This window comes from Gossypium arboreum, chromosome 3 (assembly GCF_025698485.1).
Source record: "Gossypium arboreum isolate Shixiya-1 chromosome 3, ASM2569848v2, whole genome shotgun sequence".
Taxonomy (NCBI): Eukaryota; Viridiplantae; Streptophyta; class Magnoliopsida; order Malvales; family Malvaceae; genus Gossypium; species Gossypium arboreum.
The window spans coordinates 136,701,297-136,717,145 of record NC_069072.1 but is presented as its reverse complement, the minus strand read 5'-3'; the positions used below and the strand labels follow the sequence as shown (position 1 = coordinate 136,717,145).

At 33.5% G+C, this 15,849-nt stretch overlaps 1 long non-coding RNA gene across 1 annotated transcript; it reads left to right on the top strand.

Moving 5' to 3' along the window:
* The first annotated feature begins 7,070 nt into the window (after nucleotides 1–7,070).
* Nucleotides 7,071–15,465, top strand: LOC128290665 (uncharacterized). Its single transcript, XR_008280451.1, has 2 exons — nucleotides 7,071–7,521; nucleotides 14,975–15,465. It is a non-coding gene; the product is annotated as an uncharacterized LOC128290665 (long non-coding RNA).
* The last annotated feature ends 384 nt before the right edge of the window (nucleotides 15,466–15,849 follow it).

Here is a 15,849-nt window from a genome sequence, read left to right as displayed (position 1 = left end):
TATGGGATCACGTGCATTATATTAAAGGAATTTTGAGAAACCATCTCTAGGTGGAATTTGAATAAAAAATTTGATTACTCAAAATCCCTTTTAAAATTTTTAAAAATTTAAATTTTACATTGTATTTACCCAAACAAATAATTTCATTTTTGAAACTTTAAAATCTTGCTAAAAATGAAAATTTTCCTCCAAATTTCTCACCCCAATACACAAAAGTTTCAAACTGGAAATTTAAATATATTTCTTTCGAAGAAATAGTGTTAAGAAGTGAAAAATTGTATATATTGTATCATCAAAATTTCCACTCACTGTGTCCGTCTCAACCAGCTAAGAAACTTACTATAATTTTGTCTTTATAATGTGACTTGACTTGTACACAATGGGAACGTTGGTTTTGTGCAGTATTAATTACTTGGACATTTGTATGCAATGCTAAAGGATATCTCATTCTATCATTTTCTTTTTCAAAATTCAAGGAATTTAAATTCCGATGTATAGTTTTTGAGATGCAAGGTGACTTGACTTGTGCAGGTAGCTGGCCATTTGGAGGAGACCATCTGTGTCAACAGTTGTGTGAAATTTGGGATGTAATTGTAAATTTTGTGAAATCTTAGGAGCTTTTACTGTAAGTTTTCAATTTTGATTTTTTTTTTTTGTAGTAGCAAAAAGAGCGAATAAAAATATTTTATACAAAGAAAAGAAAAGCCCAAAATGTTCTAAAAAAAATTGTGCATGGAAATCAAATTTAGTTAAAGTCGAATTAATCAAGGTTATGTCGAATTTGAAAGTTTACTATATAATTCCAAATATCTCATTTTAACTAACATTAATCTAAAACATGTAACAAGTTAGTAAGATTTCAAACTCTTAAACTTGATAAATAAAATTGAATTAAATTGAATTTATCAGAAAATGTTGATTTGGACCTAGATAAAATTGGTGTCTACGGTTCAATTAGACTTTAGATGTAATAGAATGACAAAAACAATTAAAATATAATGAAAAAATGATGTCTTACAATGTGGTATGCTTTTAGTCCAAAAATAAAAATATTTAAAATAATTTATTCAAATATTTATTTACAAGAAATAAAAGTTAGCCGTGTTTTGCACGAATAAAACAGAAAAAAATAATTCATATTTTAGATTAAAAAATTATATGTTGTTTAATTGTATTGCGTTTCAATTGGTTTGATAAACTTTGAAAAAAAAAATGGAATTGGAACTAATTTTTCTAAGGATCAATCTCATTTGTGTTTGATAATTTCAATCAAATTTAAGGAAGTTTCAAGTGTGGAAATTTAAATATGTTTCTTTCAAAGAGACTGTTAAGAAGAGAAGAATTGTAAAAAATGTATCATCAAAAGTTCCACTACTTGTGCCCATCAACTACCTAAGAAACATGCTAAACATTCGTTTTCATGGGGCAAAAAATGATATAGACATTTGCATGCATTGCCAAAAGGCTAAGACTAAGTCTAATAAGATGTCATACTATCATTTTCTTTGTCCGTCCAAAATTAAAAATCTTAAATTTTTTAGATTAAAACATTAATGATAAATTAAAATAGTTTAAAGTTTCCATTCATAATTTGAGACAAATAGACTGAAATTAATATGACTAATAAAATCTCATAATCCAAAATTAAAATTAAGAAAATGAAAAACAGAAAGATGTAGAGCAAAATAAGTGTGAATGGGGACATAAGACTAAGAATAAATGATTCATGCATTATTACTAAGATGTTTAATATATATAATTCTATTACATTATAATACTTAATCATTATTATTCCTTGCTTTAATATGTTGAGAAAGTAAGTTCAGGAAACCTAAATAAGTTAAAAAGAAAAAAGTTAGAAATTAGTAAGTTTCATAACCTTTGAATCTTGATGGTAATGAATACCAATTCTGATAATATTTAGATTTATATATTTTAATTATCATCTATAATGAATTTTGAATAGATGTACATTTTAATTTTTGAATTTACGGTATTCAAATTAGTTTTAGTTTTAATTACTAGAGTCAGGTGAGATGGTAAGGGTCTTTCTTATCTTAACTAGTGGTCGAGGGTTTGAACCTTGACTTGGATATGGAGCAAATTTAAAACTCATGGCATCTATTGTAATACCCCATACCCAGCCTAAACGACAAGACCAAGTCTGGAGAGCCACATCAACTATTTCTTAAAACATAACTTCCGAAACTTAGTTCAAAGTCTTTCAAACCAAAATAATTTAACAAACATAATACTTAATTCAAGAATTATCATTTTAGAAAATCGAATCTTTTGAAAATACCGAAAGCAAACTAGTATTTATAAAGCTAATAATTAAGATGACCGAGCTCTTGAACTACCGACCTGATTAAGTCTGAGGATTACCTATAATTCAGGCAATAGACAAAACAAGTTAGTGTAGTACTAAAGGAAATGTTATATAAGTCCAAACAATTTATGAGTAAACTAGTGATTTTCCCCTATTCAGAATCAAAATCAGACTCAAAAAGCAATCCATTAACTTCACAGATCCGAACAGATCAACAGGTAACCAATTTTCTCTTTTTCAGATACATAACAGATCAGAATAGATACAATGTCATACATAACAGTTCAAAACAAATACATTATCCTACCCCCATCTGCTACACACCATCTTTGACCAACCCAACACACCAAATAAGGTATTTAATACTCATCTAACCCTACACAGCACATAGTGTCGGTATGACACTTTTTATTTAGTGCAGAATAGCTACCAGATCAGAGTACAGACATCAGTGGTTTAACCACTGACTCAGAATAGAATACTTCCTCCTTTACTCAATTCCCACCCAATGCAGATGCAGATTTCAAATGACAGCTAATATAGAGGCCTATACGACTATTCAGTTACAGTTCATAACCGTACATAATAAATCATTATCATCAATGATTTTCAAACGCAATACACATACAGATTTGTCAGTACTCAGCATTAGATCACAAAATAATAGTTTTCACAGTTTAATTTAGTTTATATAGACCCCATAGAAGGCCTACATTCGTTCCAAATGACACTTATGGCCCGAGAAAAAATTCCAAATATTGGTTCACACATCCGTGTGGTTTCACACAACCTGGATAGCTAGCTTTTGTGGTTTCACAAGGCCTGACACACGCCTGTGTCCTTGGCCCGTGTGAATCCTACACAAAACATTCCCACACACAGTCTGGGCACATGCCCATGTTTCTAGCCCATATGTCTCTAATTCGCAAAAAGTCGAGTTTTTGGTACACACCTGGCAGTGATTCGAAGTAGGAACAATAGAAATTGATCCCGAACCATAAAAATGACATACAAAAGTTCAAAACACGACAATTACGAACCAATTTGTACAAAACCACAATCAACCAACTAAATTGAAACTTCAACAAAACTCCCGACACGAAAACAACCATTACCTCCATACGATGCAACAATTCACGAACCTAAAGTGTTTGGGGAGCAGTTTCTCGAGACATCCTCCTAACGAGCATTAATTGAACGCTTAGACGTAGAATTAAGCAATTTAATCAAAGTACGGGTTTTCGACCAACCACACAACAACGAACATAAATAGAAATTGAATACTAGAACTTACGAAATTAACAGAAGCGAACCTACCTGACAACAGCAGTAGCCAAGAACAAGAATCAGGCGATGATAAAGAGGAAAAAGAAAAGAACAGAAAAAGAAGAACACGAAAAAGAGAAAGAGAAAGAAAGAAAAGAAAATGGAAAGGGAGAGGAAGAACGTTAAATTTTTATTTCAACCATCGATCAGATTTCTAACATATAACAAAAATATTCCTTAATGCATACACAAGGGCTCAAACACAAGACCAAGTAAAATACAAAATTTAACCAGTGAACTAGCAAGTTCATTCTTAATAAAAATTTACACAAAATTAAACTTAAGTCGATAGTTCAATGATAGAGATTAGCTTAGAATAAAATAGCAAAATTTTCCAAAGATGCGACTCAAACCCTAAACCTCAAACACATAAATAAATCATAGAGCTATAGAACAAAGACTTAATTACTATAGAATTCTTTAGTTAAACATTCAAATTTTTGGGCATTACATCTAGTCCCTTAATGAACCTACAAAATGCAGATGTTTAATTATTGGTCTTGCTCTAGTAAATACCTTGAAAAAAATATTTAGTTTTATAAATAATGGACTAGAATTTTGGAATCAATTAACTACTTTACTTTTTAAATTTAAGATAATTTTTTAATTTTAAATTGAATAACAATACTACGATTTAATCCACATAATAAATGGTTTTAAATTTAAAGCAAACATATGGACTTAAGTTCAAATATTATAAGAAAAGTGCCAAACGTTGTGCAAATTAAAGCAAAGACTAATAATAGCTTATATTTCCATTATCGACTTGTTTTTAGTCTTTAGTTTCATCGTGTTTCTATTGATTTGATACACTTTGAGAAGTTCATTGAAAAGTCACCAACAAAATTTAGTATTTGAGCCATCGATCTCTCTCAACCAGTTAAGAAAATCACCACAATTCCATTAATTTTTTATGAATTGACTAAAATAAAGTGGTAGAAAATAATATGATTTTCATGCAGTACTGATCGGGCTAAGACTGAGGCTAATAATATTTTATTCTTATTCTAAGACTTAGAAATTTGCTTGCAATGCCAAATATTAAAACTAAGACTAAGACCAATGATATATTTTACTAAAAGTTTTTGAAATTTAGAGCTAAATTTAGAATTCAACTTATAATTTGGGGTGTTAAATTTAATATAATTAACTTTTCGGTGAAACATTACATGGTTATAGATAGTTTGCATACATAAGAGTCTTAAAGACTGACATATTACTTTTCATTTCTTTTAGGTTTTGCATCTGTTTTTTGTACGTCATAAGAAAATGGTCAAATTTCAATTTTGGTCTCTAAGCTATGCTGAAACTTAATAATTAATCTATATATTTAATTTTTGACATAATTTAGTTCATCTACTCTTATAATGTAATTAGCTAGTCAAAAAGTTAATATTGTTAACTATTTCTATCAAAATACTAATGTCAAAGTAAGTGGATGGAATTCACAATTAAACCAAAATTTAAATTTATTATGATTATCTATATATTTATTACACAAATGTATGTATACATTGATACCAATAAATATATATTTTAAAACACTTAGTTTAAAATGGTGACTAGAAATCAACCCCAACAAAATTAATTAGATATAGAACATGTTACAAAGTGAAATCAAATCTGATGGTCCAAAATTGGAATTAACAAAAAGGAATACGTAAAGCCCAAATAAGTGTGAAACGTGAACAAATTGATATGAGGAGTAAGAACAAATATGATGATGACTTTAATATATGGGGAAGATTCAGGGAAATTGAAATCAATGATTTTCCAGTTTCTCTTTGTTAATTTGGTGGATGTTTCCCACTACTTTTCCTTTTAATGCTCCCCATTTACTAATTGGATATTGGAATTACTTGTGCCACTCATTTCTCATGTTTCTTTGGCCTCCATAAAGTAGTTTTTGCTGTTTTTAGAAATCTTAGGACCAATGACAGATTACTTGCATAAAGCAACAATCGGGCAATAGGCTGCAATATTTCCACATGCCTCACAAACATTTTACTCCAATTTTATGTTTTTTTTAAATTTAATATCTAATTTTTATTTAAAAAATAATTTTAATGTTTAAATTTGATATTTAATCCCTATACTTTAAAAATTTAAAAAATCAATTCTTCTACTTTTTCAATTTAAAAATCATAATCAAACTATTATTGTCGTTGATAATTTCTGTCATTAATCTAGCTAAGAAATTTACTATATATTGTATCATCAAAATTTCTACTTATTGTGACCATCAATCCAGCTAAGAAATTTACTATAATTTTATCTTTATAATGTGACTTGGTTTGTACACAATGGTCGAACGTTGTTTTTGGCGTATAATATTTTCACACTATCATTTTTTGGGTCCAAAATTAAAGATATTAAAATTTTCAATTTAAATCATTATGATTTCAAATTAGATGTATAATTTTAAGATTAAAGTGATTAAACTCTTTGATAAATTATAATATATTTATAAATTGATACTCATTAATAAATTGATTTTATATTTCATACTATCATTTTTTCTGGTCCAAAATTAAAGATATTAAAATTTTCAAATTAAAACGTTATGAATTTAATTAGAACATCATAAAGTTTAGGGATCAATTTAAAATTTGATATATAATTTTGAGATGTAAGGTGGATTAACCCTTTGATAAATCATAACATATTTACAAGTTGGATACTGTGAACAAATTGATTTTATATTATAAATTAAATTTTATTTGTTTGGTGCTATAACAAAATTTACTTAAAAATTAAATGATGTAGAAATAATTATATATAACATAAAATGATAAAATTTACCTGAGTTTAAAATAATTTAAAGTTAAAATATTTGTAACATCGATTTTTGTTCCCAAAAGTCCAAACCTTAAATATATAATTTAAACTCAAAATATCGGTTGAATTATTATCTTTGCTCATTCTATGCGTAATAATGGTTCTAATAGGGTTTAAACTGCATTATTATTGCTATAATTTTGTCTTTTTAATGACTTCGATTTACTAAGGAGTGGGCAAGAAAACTAAAACCTTAGACATTAATAACAAAAATGAGATGAATAAAATATTAATATCTCTTTCTTCAAAATTAAAATTAACAAAAAAGAAAGACGTAAGGCAAATTAAGTGTGAATTTAACAACTTATTTCTATTACTAACAATAAATAATTTATGCTTTAAATAATAATTTTAATAATTATCCGTTGCTTTAATATGTTGGAAAAAATTGACATAAAAGACTTAACTAAAGTGGTGGAACGGTATTTTGATGGAGTCTTGATTAGGCAAAATGACTTAGAAATTGCATGCAATGCCAATCACTTTCATTCCCTACCTTACTCCTAAATATTGTTCTATGGAAACTACACATTTGTGTATAAATAAGTTGTATGCCAAACACAATCCTCCTTCACACCCACCCAACATGAACACTCTCTCTTCTCATGCTTCCTTTCTCTTGTCTTGTCTTTTTCACCTCCTCAAACTCATCTCCCAATGCCATGCCTTGATAACCAGAGATCTCCTCTGCTGCAATTGCAATATCATCTTTACTAAGCCCCTAATTTTACTTTATCTTCCAAATTCAAGCTTTGGGATCCTATCACTGATTGTTGCTCTTGGGAAGGAGTCACTTGTGATGCTTATGGTCATGTCATTGGTCTTGATCCTAGTTACAAAAATCTTTCAGGCAGCTTTCACCCCATATTCAATCTCCATCGTCTTCAGTGCCTTAATCTTGCTGGGAACAACATTAATACCACACTGTTTCCATATGGGTTTGATAAACTCCAAAATCTAACTCATCTCAACCTTTCAAGCTCATGTTTCCACGGCCAAATTCCAATGAAGATCTCACACTTAAGAAGGTTAGTCTCTCTTGATCTATCTTATCAAGATGATTGCTATTGCAGAAATGGTTATGATTATTATTATTCACCACATCTGAAATTAGAGAAACCAAACTTCAAGACATTAATCAAGAATTTGAGGTTTCTCACAGAGCTTTATTTGGATAATGTGGACATTTCAACTCAAAGTGCTAAATGGTGTGAAACCACATCTCTTGAACTTTCCAACCTGCGTGTGTTGAGTCTGTCAAACTGTGGTTTGAAAGGTCCATTATGTTCTTCACTCTCAAGGCTTTCTTTTCTTTCCAAACTTATCCTTGATGGGAACACAATCTCGTATTTACATCCCAATTTCTTGGAAATTTCGTCTCATTTGGTTTCTCTTAGTTTAACGGGTTGCAATTTGAGTGGCCATTTTCCAACTGAAATTCTCTTATCGCCAAATATTCAAAGCATTGACATTTCAAACAATGACTTTCTTAATGGTCAGTTGCCAGAATTTTCATCAAACAGTTCTTTACAGAGTCTGTCACTTTATGAGACAAATTTCTGTGGAAAACTACCCCAATCAATTGGTAATCTCAAATTCTTGACAAATTTAGAGCTTGATGAATGCAATTTTTTTGGACCCATTCCATCGTCAATTGCAAATCTTAGTCTGCTGGTCAACCTATATCTAGAGGGGAACAAGCTTTCTGGATCAATACATTCTTCTTTATTCACTCTTCCATCATTGAAGACCCAGTATCTTGGAGAAAATCAATTGGTTGGTGTTGCGCGGAAGCGTGTGAAAGAGTAAAATTATTGTACTGAAAAATCACACCAAGTTCAATTCCCAGGAAAGAGAGGTAGATCACGAAGATCACTTAAATACCAAGTCTTTCCTAGCCAGAATATCCCTCTATCGTAATTTAATAGCACAATAAATCACTACAATCACATTCACAAAATATGCAAAACAAATAATAAAGAACACCGAATTTTAACGAGGTTCAAAAATTTTGCCTACGCCCCTCGGGCACTACCAAATATATTTCACTCCAAAATTACAAGTGAAATTTACAAATAGAGAGAGAATAATGCCTTAAGTAGAGAATGGCAATTATGGGATGAAGAAAGTAAGAAATGGTTAGGCCTATTTATAGTTGAGGTTCAAGGATCAACTTGCAATGTCCCTATACAATTAGGGACCAAAATTGCAATTATCCCATGCCAACTTTTAACCCAACTTGCCAACCAATATTACTTTCTACTTTCTATGCCCACCCATTTGACTTTTCAAAGAATGGTGGGTTCCAATAATCTCCACCTTGAAGATTTGATTAGGATAATCTTATCTTCACACAATTCTTCTGCTTTTGACAACAATACTTGATAGTGCCTTCTTCAACTGTTAAACTTGCAGATATTAATCAAGTTCAAACAATGTTTGAACTTGGTTGTCATACCACCTTGGTCATCATATCTGCGGGATTATCTGCAGTCTTGATCTTCAAGACAAATTTTCCCTCTTCAATAATTTCCGCACAAAATGGAATCGACGTCGATATGTTTTGTACGTGCATGATAGACTTGATTCTTTGCTAAATGAATAGCGTTTGACTATCACAATACACGTTAATATGCTCCGAACCAACCCCAAGGTTTTAGCCATACCTTGTAACCAAATAGCCTCCTTTACCTACTGTTACAGCCATGTACTCGGCTTCGTGGTTGACAATGCAACTATAGACCGTAGTGTAGACTTCCAACTTATTGGTCCTCCAGCAAGTGTAAACACATAACCGTGGTTGATCTTCGCTTGTCCAAATCACCGCATAGTCGTAATCAACGTATCCAATAACACCTTTACCAAGTGTATTATCCTCGCTTGAACAAGAATCCAACATCCACGGTCTTCGAATATACCGTAGAATCCATTTCTGACTTGCCAATGTCCTTTTCCGGATTATGCATATACCGCCACTATACTAATCGCCTGTGAAATGTCGGGTCTTGTACACACCATTGCATACATCAAGCTACCCATCGCATTAGAATACGGAACTTGCAACATGTATTCTCGTTCCGTATTCGTCGAAGGAGATAGTTGTGTAAAGCTTGAAATGAGAAGTTAACGGGTACTTATGTGTTTTGTCCGCTTCGTTCATGCCAAACCGTCAGTAGTACCTTTTTCAAATATCGCTTCGAGACAAGCTAACTCTATTATGAGCTCTATCTCTCCATATTTCCATGCCGAGAATCTTTTAGCTTCTCCTAGATCTTTCATCTCAAACTCGAGATTGAGTTGAGTCTTCAATCTTTCAATCCCAACTTTGCTCTTAGATGCTATTAGCATATCATCAACATATAAGAGCAAGTATATGAAAGTTTCTTCTTGTAGCTTCGAAAATACACGCAATGATCAAATTTACTTCTTGTGTACCTTTGCCCTTTCATGAACTGATCAAATCGCTTGTACCATCGCCTCGGAGATTGCTTCAATCCATAAAGCGACTTTGTCGGTTTGCAAACCCAATTTTCTTTCCAGCAACCTTGAATCCATCCGGTGAGTCATATAGATTTCTCTTCCAAATCACCGTAAAAACGCGGTCTTCACATCAAGTGAACTAGTTCAAGATCATATTGCGCAACCAAGGCTAGCAAAATCCGAATAGACGAATGCTTCACAACCGAGAAAACACTTCATTGTAATCTATTCCTTCTTTCGAGCGTAACCCTTTGCTACCAATCTAGCCTTGTATCGAATTTCAATTTTATCAGAAATCCTTCCTTCTTTGCATATACCCATTTGCATCCAATTGCCTTCTTTCCTTGGGTAGTGTCACCAACTCCTGTGTCTTATTTTTATGAAGAGACGCATTTCTTCATTCATTGCTTGCTTCCACTTTACACCATCGTGGTTACTTATCGCTTCGTAAGTAGAAGGAACATCATCATCTGCAATTGGAAGTGCATAGGCCACTATATCATCAAAGCGCAGGCTTACGAATCTCTCTTCTTGGCCTTCTATATGCAATTGAATCTTGTTGTTGTAGAGGTTCTTGGTAGGAACCTCTTCATCATTTGTCCCTCCAATATTAGTGGATCATCGTTAACCTTTTCAAGCTCCACCGCTGCAAAGTACTCTCGGTTTTGTCATCCTTTTGTGAATCCTTGTACTTCAACATGGTTGATTCATCAAAAGTCACATCTCATGAAAACAATTTTCCTTGTATTAGGACACCGAGACGGTATCCTTTTACTCCATCGTTATACCCAAGAATAATGCTTTCTTTGCTCTTGGGTCTAACTTAGATTCTTTACATGATAATATGCGGTGGAACCAAATACATGTAAAGAATCATAATCGATGTGATTTACAGTCCACATCTCCATAGGAGTTTTTCCATTTATTGCGGTGATGGCAAACGGTTAATTAGATGGCACGATATGTAATCGCCTCATTAAAATTCTTTGTCCAATCCAAAGATTGGACAACATACATCGAACTTTCTCCAAGATAGTTCGATTCATGCTCTCGCCACCCCATTCTCATTGTGGTATATCCCGAACAGGTGAAGTGTCGCACAATGCCCTCATCTTGGCATACTTGTAGAAATGGATCGTTTTTGTACTCAAGACCATTATCCGATCAAGTCGTTTGACCTTTCGACCATCGAGTCTCCACCATCTTCTTCCATTTCGTAAATGCATCCAAAACTTCACTTTTCTTTTCATTAGATACACCCATACTTTTCTTGAATAATCATCAACAAAAGTAACAAAATAGTGTATACCTCCCAAAGAAGCTACTTTGGTAGGTCCCACACATCACCGTGAACGTAGTCCGAATTTCTTTCATTGTGAATTGTGGACCAAATTTTACCCTCTTCTCGCTTGCCCGAACACAATGTTCATGTAATTCCATTTTGCAAGAATTTGCACCTTTCAACAAGCCTTGCTTCGCCAATGTCCAAAGCTTTTTCACCAAAGATGTCCCAATCGCATATGCCATAATCTGTAGCCTCTGAATCTACATTTTTGTAGAAATTGTTGATGTTGATCCAATAACTGTATTTCCATTTAAAAAGTACAAGTTATTTCTTCTTGTGCCTTTCATCACCGTCAATTGCCCAACTACTACTTTTAGTAATCCATCTCTCAAAGTGATTGTGAGCCCTTTAGATTCTAGGGCCCCTAATGAGATGAGATTTTTCTTCGTGCTAGGTACGTAGCGAACATCTGTCAAGACTTGGATTGAGCCGTCGTGATTCTTCAATTGACTGCATCCACTCCCATTGTCTTACAAGCACTATCATTGCCCATAAGAACAATTCCACCTTCTAGCTCTTTAAGACTAGAAAACCAGTCCTTATTAGGACACATATGGTAAGTACATCCCGAATCCAAAATCCACTCATCCGCTTGACATGCCATTGCCATGCCAACCAAGCTAAAGTCCGACTCCTCATCATGCTCGCTACACATGCATTAGAAATAGCCTTGCCCTTTTGTAGCTTAGGACAATTCTTTTTCCAATGCCCTTTTCACGGCAAAAGGCACATTCATCTTTAGCGGGTCTCCTTTTGACTTTCCCTTCTACCAGATTTGTCATTGTGTGAACGACTCTTCATCGTTAAGACTTCGCGGTTGTATCTCTCGTGATCTCTTTTATCTTTCTTTCGAGTCTCAGATCTATACAACGACTACTGATCGCATCAAATGTGATCGTGTCCTTCCCATAAAGCAATGTGGTGGTAAGATGATCATATTCATCGGAAGGAATTCAACAACAATAATGCCTTGTCTTCATCTTCAAATTTCTCATCCAAATTTAGCAAGTCTGCTAAAATTTTATTGAATGAGTTCACATGGTCATTCATCGACATACCGGTGCATACGTGAATCGATAAAGTTTCTTTTTCATATAAAGCCTATTTTCAAGACTTTTCGTTAGAAACTTTTCTTCCAGTGTATCCCATAACTTCTTCGTTGATGTCTCCCTCATGATGAGTACTTTCGCTCTTTGGCCAAACATAGGCGGATTGTACCACACGCTGTCTATTGATCTTGGCCCACTCCTTGTCATCCATCTTGTCGGTTTTTCTTCAAGGGCTATATCTAGCTCTTTCGACATAAGACATCCAGGATCTCACATTGCCACATACCAAAATTATTGGTACCGTCAAATTCTCTACTTCAAATTTTGCATTTGTCACAAGTAGTCCTTGTCGATGACGATGTCACGCCATTTTTCTCCTCAATCCCAACCATCGATACACGTGAACAGATCAGATTCGTAAATAGTGCCGTATACATAAATAGTACTGTATACGTGAATAGTGCTGTATACATGAATAGTACCGTAAACGGTCGTATTCCCCAAGTACGAATCTGGCTCTGGTACCAATTGTTGCGCGGAAGCGTGTGAAAGAGTAAAATTATTGTACTGAAAAATCACACCAAGTTCAATTCCCAGGAAAGAGAGGTAGATCACGAAGATCACTTAAATACCAAGTCTTTCCTAGCCAGAATATCTCTCTATCGTAATTTAATAGAGCAATAAATCACTACAATCACATTCACAAAATATGCAAAACAAATAATAAAGAACACCAGAATTTTAACGAGGTTCAGCAAATTTTGCCTACGTCCTCGGGCACTACCAAATATATTTCACTCCAAAATTACAAGTGAAATTTACAAAGAGAGAGAGAATAATGCCTTAAGTAGAGAATGGCAATTATGGGATGAAGAAAGTAAGAAATGGTTAGGCCTATTTATAGTTGAGGTTCAAGGATCAACTTGCAATGTCCCTATACAATTAGGGACCAAAATTGCAATTATCCCATGCCAACTTTTAACCCAACTTGCCAACCAATATTACTTTCTACTTTCGGTGCCCACCCCATTTGACTTTTCAAAGAATGGTGGGTTCCAATAGTTGGGAAAATCGATGACTTCCCTAATGCATCTTCTTCTTTTATTGAAAACTTATATAGGCAATAATTATTTAACAAGACCAATCCCAAAGTCAGTCCTTCAACTTCCATGGCTTGAATGGCTTTATATTGAAGGAAATAGCTTTAGTTTTATGAAGCTTGACACGTCTGTCTGATTGAATAACTTGAGGGGTCTGACGTTGTTCAACACAAGCTTGTTAATTGAAAGCGACAACAGAAGTCTTACTTTTCCCCAACTAGAAGGACTAAGCTTAAGGTAGTGCAACCTTATTAAAAGACAAGACAAGTTGGGTTCTCTAGATCTTTCTAACAACCATATCCATGGTTTTGTGCCCAATTGGTTGTGGAATAGCAGCCTTTCAAGGGTAAACCTTTATTTCAATGTGATTGATTTTCTAAAGCAGCTTCCCTTAAGTGATTTAAACTTCTCTTTTTCAATGTTGAGGGAATTGTATCTGGAATCTTGTAACATAAGCTCATTTCCAGAGTTCTTAAAGAGCCAAGAAAATTTAGAATATCTCGAACTTTCAAATAATAAAATAAGTGGTGCAATACCAAACTGGGTGTGGAAGAAAGGTTTGCGGTATCTCCTTCTTGCTAATAACCATCTCTCATCTTTGGACCAACTTTTACCCAATCAGAGTTCAACTTCTTCACAGGGCTTTTTCATTTTTGTCGCATCTGATAACAATTTGAGTGGCCCAATTCCAAATTGGTTATGCAATATGAGTAAATTTAGCGTTTTCTATGCATCTTATAATAATTTCAATGGCCCAATTCCAAATTGCTTGGACAATATGAGTCAGCTTGACACTTTCGATGTATCTTATAACAATTTAAGTGGCCCAATTCCAAATTACTTGAGCAATATGAGTGCTCTGAGATCGTTGGGTTTGCAAGGAAATAACTTCAGCGGAATGTTACCAAAATTTTCAAAAGCAACCCGACTAAACATTCTCAAAGTTAGTGAGAATAGTTTGGAAGGGAAGTTGCCTAGATCATTAGCAAAATGCACTCAACTTGTGGTTTTGGATGTCGGAAGCAACATGATCAATGATACATTCCCTATTTGGTTGGAGAAATTAACTCACTTGATGGTTCTAATATTGCGGAAAAATAGATTTTATGGTGAAATTAAACATTTCAAACATAAATCTGTTTTTCCAACTTTGGATGTATTGGACATTGCTTCAAACCAGTTTTCTGGTGAACTATCCATTGATTTCCTCCACATCACTCGACTAAGGTCACTCAAAATAGGTGGGAATAAATTGGAAGGGAAGTTGTCGAGATCACTAGCGAACTGCACAGCACTTGAGGTTCTGGACCTTGGAAATAATATGGTTTATGATACATTCCCATTTTGGTTAGAGAAGCTCCCTTCCTTCAAGGTTTTTGTTTTGAGAGCAAACAGATTCTACGGTACAACTACAACATTCGACACGAAACATGGGTTTCCAAAGCTACGCATATTGGACATTGCTTCCAACAATTTTTTAGGTGACTTGTCTATTGAATTTTTGCAGAGTTTGAAGGCAATGGCAAAGATGACTAATGACGAAAAGGCTAAGCTGGATTATATAGGAGAGAATTATTATCAAGACTCTGTGACAATTGTTAACAAAGGGATTGAAATGTTCTACCAAAAAGTCTTGACAATTCTTACTTGTCTTGACCTTTTGTTCAAAAGTGGCAACTACAGCAGCAACATGTATGCTACCATGCAATCATGCACGAGCATACAAGTGACCAAGCAGTCCAGCTGAGGGATTGAAATGTCCATGGTGTAATTCGGTTGAAGAACTATTTTTGTAATAATTGACTTTTATTAGTTTGTTTGTTATCCTTTTATGTAATGTTCAGCTAAGATTAATCATATTCTTAGCTGATTTAGTAGTCATCTTAGGTTGTCATTATATTGATTTTACAGCTTAGCTACTTGCACAAGCAAGCCTTGTTTTCTTTCAATGTAATCTATCTATTTATGTATCATGAAATTTTACTTTTCAAGTAACAAGCATAGCCAACTTGTTCTCTCATTTTTTTCATCCGATTTTGCTTCTGTTTTGAGCTTTCAAACACAAAATTTCTTTGCTTTGTTTCATCGAACATTTGATTGAAACTTAACATATACTTTATCCGGGTTTATTACTTTGTTGCTCCAATTTCAACAAGAGGTTCATATTTTATCCGGGTAAATTAGATCTGCTTCTCTTCCTGTGTGAAAAAACTCAACAAATGGTATCAAGAGCCTGTTGTCTTTGAGGGCCTTAGTTGTGCACAGTTTTTGGCTGACTAGTGTTTGAAAGAAAGAAACATGAGCTGTTGTTGTTGGCCTGTTTTTAAGTTGCTGCAAGTATAAGCTTCTCACAACCACTACCACCTATTTTTGCTGGTGAAA